Source organism: Electrophorus electricus, chromosome 18 (genome assembly GCF_013358815.1).
Source record: "Electrophorus electricus isolate fEleEle1 chromosome 18, fEleEle1.pri, whole genome shotgun sequence".
NCBI lineage: Eukaryota > Metazoa > Chordata > Actinopteri > Gymnotiformes > Gymnotidae > Electrophorus > Electrophorus electricus.
In genome coordinates this window covers 16,267,458-16,279,011 of record NC_049552.1, presented here as the reverse complement: position 1 = coordinate 16,279,011, position 11,554 = coordinate 16,267,458, and the positions used below count along the sequence as shown (strand labels likewise).

The 11,554-nt window shown below is 47.4% G+C and overlaps 1 long non-coding RNA gene across 1 annotated transcript in view; it reads right to left on the bottom strand.

The window, feature by feature from the left end:
- Nucleotides 1-2,195: 2,195 nt before the first annotated feature.
- LOC113589823 overlaps nucleotides 2,196-11,554 on the bottom strand; it is a 32,532-nt gene continuing 23,173 nt past the window's right edge. The window contains exon 2 of the long non-coding RNA XR_004777118.1: nucleotides 2,196-2,827. This is a non-coding gene — a long non-coding RNA (uncharacterized LOC113589823). The remainder of the gene's footprint in view (nucleotides 2,828-11,554) is intronic.

Sequence of the window (11,554 nt, the reverse complement as noted above, 5' to 3'; positions counted from 1 at the left end):
AAGCAAGTGATGCAACGGCAGGCAACCCAGAAGGATCGAGGCTGCCCATGCACGGAACATCTGTAGGAAAAGGACAAAGTTCTGGCTCCGTCAACACACTGAACCCAGTGACACCCGAATCCCAGCTCCTCCTGCCCAGTGTTTACTGCACGTATGTCATATATGGTGTGTTGCATCACATATGTGGAGCATTAAGGATCCTCGTACCACAGGAAGTCCGTGAGGTTGCCTAAAAATGTCACCATGCAGCCAGCTCCAAGAATTTTCCACGACTCTCCACTAGTCGTCAAATCCGAGGGCCAACGGAAGACGCTTACAGAAGACTGCGTGTTCATACAAAAACGTCAGATTCATATGTAAACACGAAACAAAGACCAAGATAAACATGAGGAAACACTGCAAGCCGAATGCACGACTGAAGCCAACAGATGTGACCTGTCCTCAAAGCCAAAGCCTCGAGCAGAGCAGCTGGACAACACGTCCATTCATCTGTCTACCCTCCGGATCCAGCCAGCAACAGACCTTCTTCTAAATAAAGAACCAATTACAGGCATGAAACACAAGGACTTTGGGACACAGAAGGACCATACGTGTGATATCTGGCACAAATGAATTGGCCTTTTGTCTTTGTAGCCGTTAAAAGCGGGTTAGTCATACCGAGATTCTCGCTGGAGGACCCAGCAGGTGCAAACCACAGCGATTCTGTAACAGGCCGCTTTTGGAGACGTGAATAGGGTCAGGGCTAGATGTGGTCTCCTGTTTGGAATGCTGTTAGGGTTAGACGCATCCTAGCAGGTCGTGGGCAAATGCAGCATGGAGCTTCTACAATCATCTGAAAGGTTTTGGGTGCCTTTGGGACACATGTGCCTGGCCTGCTGCTGTTTTGCAGGAGCGCCAGGACACGTGTGTCAGGCCTGGTGATTTTCGTGTGCCTGGCCTGTTGTCTGAAGCCGCGCTGGAACCCTGCGGGGCAAATAGGGGCTTTTAGACGTAAACAAGTTTACACTCTAAACAATGATCGCTGCTCACAACATATGCAAAACCCTTGAAAAAACATACACACACGGAGACACACACACACACACACACACACACACACACACACACACACGGAGACACACACACACACACACACACACACACACACACAGAGACACACACACACACAGAGACACACACACACACACACGGAGACACACACACACACACGGAGACACACACACACACACACACAGAGACACACACACACACACAGAGACACACACACACACACACGGAGACACACACACACACACACACACAGAGACACACACACACACAGAGACACACACACACACAGAGACACACACACACAGAGACACACACACACACAGAGACACACACACACACACACACGGAGACACACACACACACACGGAGACACACACACACACACGGAGACACACACACACACACGGAGACACACACACACACACGGAGACACACACACACACACACACACACACACAGAGACACACACACACACACAGAGACACACACACACACACACGGAGACACACACACACACACACACACACAGAGACACACACACACACACACACACACACACACACACACACACACACACACGGAGACACACACACACACACACACACACGGAGAGAGGCTTGGCTACAAACATCAAAGCACTCATCTTAATGTTTAAAGGGGCAATCATTCGTCAAGGAGCAACAGCCTTTGTGAGCGCGCCATCCCAGACTGACCCCCGGGGTCAGGGCGTGGAGTTAGAGAGTGCAGTAAGATCTCTTCAGATATTGATCCCTGGAATGTGTGCTGTGGGAGCATGGGTAGCTGATCCAACTCAAAGCCAGACAGGGGATCACAGACAGGAGCACTAAATGATGGGGGTGGGACGTAAGGGGCTGCTTTCAAGACATATGTTTCTCCTTTATGAATGGGGGGGGGCACTTTTTGGATGGCCATTCAGCCTACAGTCATGTCTGCCTGAGACCTTCACTGGTCTTCAGGGAAAGGCTGGTGAAAGGTGATTCTTAACAACTGCTATTAAGAGTTCTATTAACACAACTCTTAAGAGTTCATAAAAAAGGCTAACATGTTTAATTTCAGTTTCATCCTGACGAGGCCTAGAGAGAATTAAAAAAACAACAATAACAAAAAACCCACAATCTTGCCTCTGGGCTTGGTGCCTTTTTATTTCAGTAATAAAAAAAAAAACTGGATTATAAAGACAGATGTTCTTATGTCTGTGTTTATTCCAGTTATATTGCATGACCGTTTATTTACAAATCATACAGGGATCATTTCTAACAGCTTATGGTGTCTAGTAATGCGGTCACATGATCACCTTCTAATGAGAGCAAGGTACTGGAGGAATACTGCTATCCCATCATACCCAGGGCCATTAATCTGTCCCATCATGCCCTAGGTCAGGCCTTAATCTGTGGAGTCATCTCAATCCCCGACACCTGCTGTATAGTAATTAAATTAACCTGGATTTAATCCGAGACTTGACCCTTTGAAAGAACAAACAAAACCATTTCTCCAATATCACCACCACCACATCAGAAAATGTACCCCCTTCCAAAGCAGCCATGTTCCTTTGTGCTCTTTCACATGGTGTGCCAGGAACCACTTCCAGGTCAAGGGCTCTTGTGCTGTGCCTTGTCTCGTGGCTGCTTCTGGGCTGTGCAGTCGGGCTCCTCCCCCCACCGTGTGAGCCAGGGAGAACGCACCCGGGTCACGTCTCGTCAGGGTGGCCACGGGTTCCCTGCTTATGCCAGCTGACGCATCAACAGCATCGGGGTTCCTGAAAAACAGTACAGTGTGACCTGTAAACTTTGCACAGCACTGAGAAATTAGGATCCTTCATGGCTTAATATTAAATGACAATTATTCCGTAACAGTTTCTTCGCTGGAGTAGGGTCAGGGTTAACTCCAACCCTCAGCCTGATCACCACACAGTCCACACCAACCAAGCGGACATAAACCGCCAAAGATGTTGCACAGACTACCACAAAAATCATGACATCCAGCGGGACCAAAGAAACTGCTGAGCACCGCACCACGTGACACCAGTGTCGTTCACCATGAAAAGATGGAGACTGAAGTGAAAATCAGAGCTGGGAAACAGGTCATGTGAGCACTTGAGCATTTACCAGACTACAGGAAGTTCATTCATTTAGCTAATGAGTGGGGCTTAATCAAGGAGAATGGGAGGGCTGGCCTGGCACCACCAGCGCCTCAGTGCCCCAGCTCACCATGACTCAGCACTTCCTCTCTTGCTTTAATTCAGACTGCGGGCTTTTGTTGCTTGTGCCAACTTCACACTCCGCCACATCCTTCAAAACATTCGGACATGCGCGATTTGTTGAAGCTCGCATGTTCACCATAGTGGCAGGAACCAAGATGGACTGGCTCGGTTCTGCCCGAGCGCTCGGTCACGCACAGCCGGGCAGCGCCTCTCTGCTCGGACTGACTGTCCAGTGACTCCAGTCCGTAGAGCTTTGAGCAAAGTAATCCGCAAAGACACACAAACCCACACACAGGATGCACACATGGATATACATTCATTTTTACCAGTGGGATTATGGTACTTCCCAAAGTCAGTAAGAGGTTCCACACTGATTCGCTTTTCCATGGCAGCCTGTGGCTTGCTGATCTTTCCTGCTCCTCAGCCCAGATCACGTGATCTCCTCACGTACAACTGAACCCGGACTACCAACCCAACTGAACCCGGACTACCAACCCAACTGAACCCGGACTACTAACCCAACTGAACCCGGACTACTAACCCATCTGAACCCGTACTACCAACCCAACTGAACCAGCTGACAGCTGCAGGAAGAGAGAGTGAGACCATGAAAGCAGAAATCCCATCACTGTAAATAAATGGTGAATATAAACAAATCAGACCGTTCTTTCCCCCAAGTGCCCACTTTTCTGTGAGAAGCTATCAGACAAACTAAAAAAGAACAACAGAAATCCCCCAACACCCCCAACACCCCTCTATTTCTGAACGCCGCCTTCTGCACAGGGACACATGGCGTGTCCAGCTCGAGACTCCAGGGGACAGTTATTTACTGCAAGCCCTTCTGCTCATCTGCTTGGAGACGCCCCCACTGGCCTGGGACATTTCATCACTCCGTCCCGACCAGCTGCCCCTGCCGAGGGTTCCCAGCTGTGGGGACACACTATTCCTTAAATGCAGGATAAAATTCCACGGAGAATATTCCAGAAATCATTCAGCCAACGTTTGTTTTGGGCGGCAACACACTTACTCCACAGAATTTCAGAAGAAAAGTTGTGATGGATTTGGTGGCTTAGCAAGCTGCAGATAGCGACAGTAATGCATGTCAGCGCATCTGACCTGTGTGTCATATATAAATGCTGCAGGAGTCTCTGGCCTCAGTGTGTGTGTCTTTGGCTGCAAGTTAAATTTAGGGTGGAAAGAGTATGTAATCGTTAAAAATTTCATTTATGGTTTAATACAACTTTCATCTTCACACACACACACACACCCACACACACACACCCACACACACACACCCACACACACACACACACACACACACACACACACACACACACACACACACCAGATCTTATCCATATTAGGGTTTGTGGCTGTTGCTATGGCGAAGGCCAGGGGCGGTGCAGTTACACAAGTCGCATGCACACTCTCTCTCTCCCGTCACTAGTCTGGCTACATTAGCACTTCCATCTCCAGAACCTCAATACTTTATCAAGTGTGGTCTTCCTATTGCATTCAGAAGGAAAGCAGTCTCGATTGCAGGATCCCAGTGACTTACAGGCCACAGCACGGAAACCAAATAAGGGGTTTTAAAGCAACTCTGCACGGATGGATATTCTGTCTGTATCAAGGACAACCGAAGAGTGTGTTGCTTCATCTGGACACAGCAAACAAACCCAAACAACTTTATAACACTCTCCCACAAAGGCCCGCTTAAAGAAAACATGCCTTCACACCCTGAACACATGCTCATGCCCTGACCACACCCTGAACACGCATTCACACCCTGAACACACCCTGAACTCACGCTCACACCCTGAACACTCCCTGAACACACACCTGAACATGCATTCACGCCCTGACCACACTTGGACATGCACTTGGTCAGTATTGATGGATAACCTTGAAGATTGAAGCACACATTTTGCTTTCTCAGGCACCGCAATTATGGCTAACCCTGATATAACCCTATACAACCCTAACATAACCCTAACCCTGATATAACCCTAACCCTGACTCCCTGCTATAACCCTGACTCCCTGCTATAACCCTATCCCTGACCCAACTCTGTAATCCTAACCCTGTTGGCCACGTCTACACTGGTGCTGACACACATGTGGCTTGTGCATCTGTGGCCACCTGAACTTTTAATTTTTTTTAATAAGAAAGGTGAGGTTTTCTTGTTCCTCTCTGTGCATAAGACAGCTGAGGTGTAAAACCAAACCTGCAACAGGAAACTGCCCTCCCTTTCTCCTCTCCGAGCCTGAAAGTGTCGACGTTTCTTGTAAACCAACCTCCGAAAACAAAGAAAGAGGATCTGAACCCTTTAACACTTTCGTGGACACCACCAGACGTGCATGCATGCTACAACCACCTCACTGAGAAGATCATCGATTCGGACGTGAACGGACCCTGCATGACGTCCTGTAGTACTCAGAGCCGTAGTGAGCAGGGGGGCCTTTCACTACTGCAGAGGAATGAGCTGTGGAGCTCCAGCAGCCAGTAATACCATGTGCTTCCTTGTCCTTTGTCCTATGTGCAGGTTTCGTATTTCATAACCACACCGCCAATAAACACACACTGCAGGTACACGTCCCACCTCGCATCACCTGAAGAGAATCGAACTGAATACACCCTGTTCCTCTTTTTTCATGAATGGACAACACAGACAGAGTGTGTATGACTCTGAACCCGCTCACCCTTTCAGATACAGCATGCAGTTTGCTGTGTTCGAGTTTCGCACAGGAAGTGCAGCTTCGGAAGTTGCCTCGCTCGACTTCCTCTTAGAGCAGTGACATGAACACTCACAGTCGCTGCAGGGTTTCTGCAAACCTGCATCACGTTCGCAGGAAAAAGTCCCAGAAGGTCCTATGTGAGAGGCTTGAAGCCTAGCTACACATGCAATAGTCCCCAAGTCATCTAAACTATCCCGAACTGTCAAAGTATTTGCTACTTGAAAACCTCTAAATAAACAGGAGGAGATTTACAGCAAGACTGACACGTCTCTATTCAGAGGCCTGTTAGCATAACGCTAGCCTCCCGGTGCGAACCATTGCAAGGGCTCACTGGAGTGAAACAGATAAGAGTCAGAACAGAATGTATGGCTGTTTATCAGCGTGACCCAAGAGTGGGACCGCATGATGGGAAGGGTGTTTGTGGCCAATAGAAGTACAATACAGCCACACACTCTACTGGGGATTATATTTTTTTAAAAAGCAGACACTACAAATTAGGAGTAGTTAAGGATATTAATCTGAGAGAACAGCATCTGTCAGATATATTAGTGTGACAAATACGTTTGGCATCATGTTGACAGTCGCGTCCTACAATGACCTACAGTCCTGCACTCACATTGCTTTGACCATTCTCTATAAATCCCACCTTCTCACACGCCACAATTGGTCAAACATGTACACGGCCTATACATTACCATTGGTCACTTCGCTTCTCGGCATGTGTGTAGCTGCTTCACAGAAGCGTACAGCCAGAGAGGATATGTGAAGTTTACCTTCTATATGATATTTTGTGTCATGCCATAAGTCCTAAGAATGTCCAATCACAGAGCTGGTAGTGATGTTCTGAGGGTTGGGCTTGTTAAATGTCCAATTAAATAGCAGATAGTGATGTTCTGAGGGTTAAATGTCAAATCACAGAGCTGACAGTGATGTTCTGAGAGTTGGGATCCTCTTGGTTTTGTGATGCCCGTTTTGTCCGCGTACAACGTGACAAAATAATTCATAAACAAATTCATAACAAATCAGCCTTTTTATACTCACACCCCAGGACCTACACTCCAAACCTTTTTTGGCTTGTAAGTCTAATAAAACAAATTTAAAACAAATCTTACAGAATTGTAGCACAGTTTTAGGGTTACCCTAGCGGCAAGGTTTTGAAAGTCCACAGAGTCACTGGAATAATTCCATGAGCTGCCACATTAAAACCACAATCAAATGAACCAAATCAAGTCCACTTATAGGTCGGATGTCCAGAGACAGTTGAGTGTAACTACACTGTTAATAGAGATTCGCCACTGTAAACCCTCTTGGTCAAAGACTAGAAGGGATTTGTTTCAACAGTAATCATAATGGTAATAAGTTTAATTTATGAGACAATGAAAACAACGCTCATACGTAGTCCGTAGTCAGTGAAATGTGGTTGCCCATCTGCTCAATCACTGACCAACGGAAGTGTCTGAAAGAAGAATGCAACCAATGAGAGGCAGTGTTTAAACAGCTGGGAGGAGCATTACTCACGGTGGGTTTGAGAAAGCAGAGGTGGAGTTGTAGTTTGGGTCTCAGTGCATGTGACTTTGTTCCCAGGAAATGCATAACACTTCCATAGTAGAAGCTTGGCACATTATGTCAGGGTGTGGGAAGATGTGTGTGTGTGGGAAGATATGTGTGTGTGTGTGTGTGTGTGTGTATGTGTGAGAGAGAGAGAGAGAGTGAGGGAGAGCAGGACCTCTGCAGCAAAGTATAAAGCAGACTACCCATTAAGTCCCCATTCACACTATCCAACCTACTGAACCCCTTCAGATGACAACTGACATTCACACTGCTACACAGGTCCTCGGCCTTTCTTTCGGGAGTAGAATGTTTACACCATGCAGTCACCTGATCACCTCCCTTTGGCTGAATATGGGAATTATGGGATAAATATGAAAATATGGGATAGAGCAAATTCATGGCCTCCTCAGTAGACAGGGTCTGATGAATGCCAGTGTCTGACTACAGTGTCTGACTACAGTGCTGTTCTGAGCGGGGGTGTCTCATCCATTTGTTGTTAACTTTTTGTTATGACTGTGGTCAACAGCAGTCAGGTGAGTGTGAAAGTCAGTCCAGCCAGACAAAGACGGCTCACGATTAATGGGAGGAGGACCTCACAGTGGGCTTGACAAACAACTAGGAACAGAGAGAGGAACTGCAGGAAGTTAATATCCTGTGTTTGGTTTCACTATGATTCATTGATCTGTGTGTGTATTCTGTTTGCTAGCCTGTTTTGCAGGGTTAGGGCCAGGGTCAGGGTCAAAGGGTTAAAGGGTTGGGGCCAGGGTTAGGGTTAAAGGGTTAACGGGTCAGGGTTAGGGTTAAAGGCTTAAAGAGTCAGGGCCAGGGTTAGGGTTAAAGGGTTAAAGGGTTAACAGGTCAGGGTTAGGGTTAAAGGCTTAAAGGGTCAGGGCCAGGGTTAGGGTTAAAGGGTTAACGGGTCAGGGTTAAAGGCTTAAAGGGTTGGGGCCAGGGTTAGGGTTAAAGGGTTAAAGGGTTAACGGGTCAGGGTTAGGGTTAAAGGCTTAAAGGGTCAGGGCCAGGGTTAGGGTTAAAGGGTTAAAGGGTTAACGGGTCAGGGTTAGGGTTAAAGGCTTAAAGGGTCAGGGCCAGGGTTAGGGTTAAAGGGTTAAAGGGTTAACGGGTCAGGGTTAGGGTTAAAGGGTCAGGGCCAGGGTTAAAGGGTTAACGGGTCAGGGTGAGGGTTAAAGGGTCAGGGCCAGGGTGAGGGTTAAAGGGTTAACGGGTCAGGATTAGGGTTAGAGAGAGCTCTTTACATAGATTAGTAAACAGTAGCAAAAACAAACAGTTGCATCTTCGTCTCGCCTGACTTCAATGGAGAAAGTGCCTTTTGTTCCAGGAACACGCAGGCTCCTGGGGCTTTTCTTCAGTTAAATGTCAGTTTGTCAGAGCCTCGGTAACAACAGCCCTACGTGGGTCAGGTGACCGGGGACAGGCATGACTCAGAGCAGGCTGGCAGAGGTTCCACAGCTGCTGGTTGGCTTTGGTGAAACCTGAGAGTGCTGCACTCAAGTCACAAAGCCCCGAAAATCCCGTCTTCCCAGTTTCACTGTCTGCTCGCGTGGGTTTCAAATGTTTTTGGGTAAAGGGGTCACTGAAGTGGGCCAAGCGATTGGAGCAACACTGGAACACAGCACAAAAGAGGAATGAAACTGTCTTTACAAAAATAAAACTACCAAAACCAGCTCATCCTTCATAACATTCAACATCAGACCTGTGTAATCTGAGAGTCTGCATGCAGTCAGTTTTGCCCCTAAAATGCAGGGGAAGACAATACCATGTGGTAGAAAGCAGAGCTGGCATGACTTGTGCTTCAACATCAGACACTGTTGAGACTTGCAGAATGTTGCCACACTTCAATCACCCTGCGTATGAGCAGTGAGGGTCCTGTGTCATTGTCCTGTGGCTGGCACTCCTGCAACAGTCCTGCCGCTTCGGTACAAAACTTTAGCGTCACCCATGACAACAGAACGACGGCATGACGCAACACGTTTCAACTTCAACAGTCGACAAATCAAACCAACATGCTCAGATCACCCAGATGAACCAGAGAACTCCCGGGCAAAGCTCTGGAAGCATAGACAATGAGGAACGTTAGCACCTGGGCCACGGACAGCGAGGAACATTAGCACGGGAGCATGGACAATGAGGAATGGCAGCTGGCAAGATGTGGAAATTCAAAGGTGACTTTTATCCAAGGCTGATGACCCTGGAGGACATGCTTATTTTCAGCAGAACAAACCGCCACAATGTATCTTACGACTTTTTTTTTACCATACCAACTTCTCACCACCCCTCATCGGAGTACTGGGGTCAAGCCATCCCAAATTCTAGCAGCTTAAACTGAGCTAAATGTCTTGTGAGCAACTGTCACCGTCAACCAGCATTGACAAGAAATTTATACATAAACACAGGACGGCCAAATTGGCAGGTCTAACGCAACATTTCATTCAGCTTTTCTAACAGACTATAAATCTTTAAGTCCAGAATGAGTGGAATCACTGTAATGAATCTGAGTACAGCGCCACTTTCACAAGCTGGGACCCAGTTCAACAGGAAAACGGGCTTACGCGAGTCTAAACGGAAGCACATTTGAGCGAAGATTATCGCAGCCGTCCCGGCCTTGTGTAGAACCATAAACATCTAAACTGAAGTTTGGCATTTGAGGCCAAACAACAACAAAAAAGGTTATGACTGGATGAAGCACAAAGAGATCACAGATGTGTCGGTAAGCACGAAGGGTCTGTAGGCGCATTGGTTAAAACGAACCCTGGTGCACACCAAATAAGTGGACCAAGACAGACCTGCTCAGAACTCCTGTGGTGGTAAGAAGGATCAGGACAGGCACAGGATACAGGGCACGGTTAGGACTCAGCACAGGCACTGGGCAGCAGCTGCTTGTATTACACTGACCTTGTACAGCATGTGCTCATGCACTCAGATGTAAAATAATATCATGGCAAATAACCTACTACAGTCATTCATGGAGTTATATGAACACCATCCAATATATTGACACAAAAATAAAACTATATAATACAGAAAAAAAAGACCAAACAATGAATAACTGTTTTAAAACAGCCCAGCGTTATGTCAACGGGTATACAGGTGTGTTTCCGTCTACGTGTTTACAGGTATGCGCTATCCAAACATGCCTGAGGCTGAACAGTCTATTGTTTTGTATAACAACTGAGTTTATAATGACATGCAGAGATTAGCACCAGAGGATGGACACAACAGGGCTCCATTCACCTAGAGACATGGAACCAATCAATCACACCTCCTCCCAGCGGTCCTTAACCGTCACACCTCCTCCCGACAGTCCTTAACCGTCACACCTCCTCCCGACGGTCCTTAACCTATGGCTGAGCCAAACACCTTCATTTGAATTTCAGTGTCCTAAACTGGACATGCCAAGAACGCGACTCTACGTCCCGTCTGATGCCAGAGGGAACGTATTAGCATGGATGAACCACTGCACTGCTCTGTTTCCGTTTAGACTCTGTAGTAAGATGTGTTTTTTTTCTTAACCAAATGGAGGAGGATCAGGTGCCTCTGTTGTGAAGTCTGGCACTGGGTGTGGGCTGGCTATGGCCCAGAGAAGACGGGGAGCCCCCACTGATGACAGGAAAAAGTGAGTAAGAGTCAGCAATCGTCAGCAGCAACAGCCCCACTGCTGTGTGCTCCACAAATAACTGTAGCTTACACAAGCACAGAAAAAGAGCACAAATCACAAAACAAGCCAACAAACCAGGCAACACGAGGGGACACAGACAGTACCGGAAGTGTAACACCTCTGAATTAAAGAAATAAAGCCCACTAGAACAGAAAGTGTTCAAACCGACCCTGTGGTATCCCAATAGAGCAAATGCACATGAGCAGTCTGCTCAGTCACCCATTACACTATCGGAAACATTTCCTACTGTGTGTGCGTGTGTGTGTCTGAAGAGCGAAACCCGAGTTCACCGGAGTGAAAACCTGATCAAGACATTCTGTG